Source organism: Phoca vitulina, unplaced genomic scaffold (assembly GCF_004348235.1).
Source record: "Phoca vitulina isolate PV1807 unplaced genomic scaffold, GSC_HSeal_1.0 scaffold5, whole genome shotgun sequence".
Classification (NCBI taxonomy): domain Eukaryota; kingdom Metazoa; phylum Chordata; class Mammalia; order Carnivora; family Phocidae; genus Phoca; species Phoca vitulina.
The window spans coordinates 44668400-44670133 of NW_022589708.1; the positions used below are offsets into that span (position 1 = coordinate 44668400).

General features: G+C 43.6%; 1 pseudogene; it reads left to right on the forward strand.

Moving 5' to 3' along the window:
• Positions 1 to 797: 797 nt before the first annotated feature.
• LOC116631315 lies at positions 798 to 1276 on the forward strand (annotated as a pseudogene).
• The last annotated feature ends 458 nt before the right edge of the window (positions 1277 to 1734 follow it).

Below are 1734 nucleotides of genomic sequence, written 5' to 3' on the forward strand. Positions count from 1 at the left end.
CGGAGCATTGAGAACTGGGGGCTTGATAGCGAGCATGGAGTTGAAAATTATGCATCTCAGACATCAGCAAAAACCCAGGAACCAATCAAACGTGAATACCCGAGGACAGGCAAAATGGGATGGCATGATCGGATTTAAGCACATTTACTAACTCACACTCCAACCATCCAACTATTAATAATTGTAGGAAAATGCATTAAAGAGGCTGCTGTGAGTTACTTTGTTTTATCCTAGGTGAAAACAAATGTAATCTAAGAAACTCTTCCTTTGTCATTATAAGATAACATCCTTCTGTCTGTTCATAGCAGTATATCTGCGTCAATTGCATGATTTTAACAACATATTATAGTTACATAAGAGGTGATTGTTGGTGAAAGCTGGGTAGGGGATACATAGGAACTCTTATGCAACTTCTTATGAGTCTCATATAAAAAGTTTTTAAAAACAACCAAAACAAAACAAAAAGGTCCTTCTGCATACAAATTTGTCTCAATGTATTTCCAGTGATGGATGAGAAAAAGATTATCTACATTATTAGCAAAGTGCTTCCCTTTCTATCCCTGTTCCAGATTTCTACGTTACCTACTGTTTCAAGGTAGTCAGAGAGGAGGGGTGAGGACTAGGTCCAGTCGATGCAGGTGCAGTATCGGGACAGAAATGTATTAAGACTTTTGGATATTTGTCGCCTGGCGGTCACTCGCTCGCTTCCTTCTCAGTACCTGCTCCCGGTGGCCCCACGGGCATGCAGGCTGGGGGGTGGCCCCAAAGAGTAGGAGGCAGAGGGGGAGCAGGTGTGTGGGTCTAAGTGTCATGGTGGTGCACTTGCATCAGAGAATCGAGAATGGGGAGGAGGAGGACACTGCAAGGATAGGCCCAGAAGCAATGGCGTCCAAAGAGGAATAAGCAGTAAAAAATCTCAACATGGACAATGCCAACCAGGGAAATGAAAAAAAAAAAAAAAAAAAGGATGAAAAGGAGCAAGTTGTTAATAAAGGAAAGCCCTTGGTCCTCCCTTTGGAAGCTGGTGACTATTGTGTGCCTAGAGTAAATCCTGGGCATTTCAGTGTTAGGCAGCCCATCCTGCAGTGTAGGCGGGACATGATTCAGAGGCTTGGAGCCGCAGGCAAGGATGAGAGAAGAGAATATGGAAAGGACTGGGGAGGAGGTGAGACAGCTGATGGAAAAGCTAAGGGAAAAGCAAGTCAGTCACAGTCTGTGGGCAGTTAGCCCTGACCCTCCTCACCGTGACCATCATGAGTTTTGCCTTATGCCTTGAATCCTGATGTTTTCCCTGAAGCTAATAGGAAGACACACCTGCTTCCTAAACTTACATGTGCTTGGTGTACCTTTGTTGTAAACCTTTGGTATTACATGTCTCCTGTGGGTCTTCTATGCCAGCTTCTAACTGAACGTTGTATTTTGACCCAATCTGTAAGATTCTGTCAGCCACAGAGTTTTGCCCTGTTGCATGGCAAAATGCTCATTATATATTATGAAGTTAATAAAGCAGTTTAAAAGGCAAAAAAGAAAAAAAGAAGAAAGGAAGAAAGAAAGAAAGAAAGAAAAGACAAGACAAGACTTTTGGATATTTGTCATATGTGGGGAAACAAAATTCACAAAGCCCACGGTTTATGAGGGTGTGGTGCAGCTGGGCCCAAGCTGAGAATACCTGGGCACACAATTTATGACCCATACCTGAAGTGGGCCCTTAGTTTGGCCCAGGGACTGGCATCC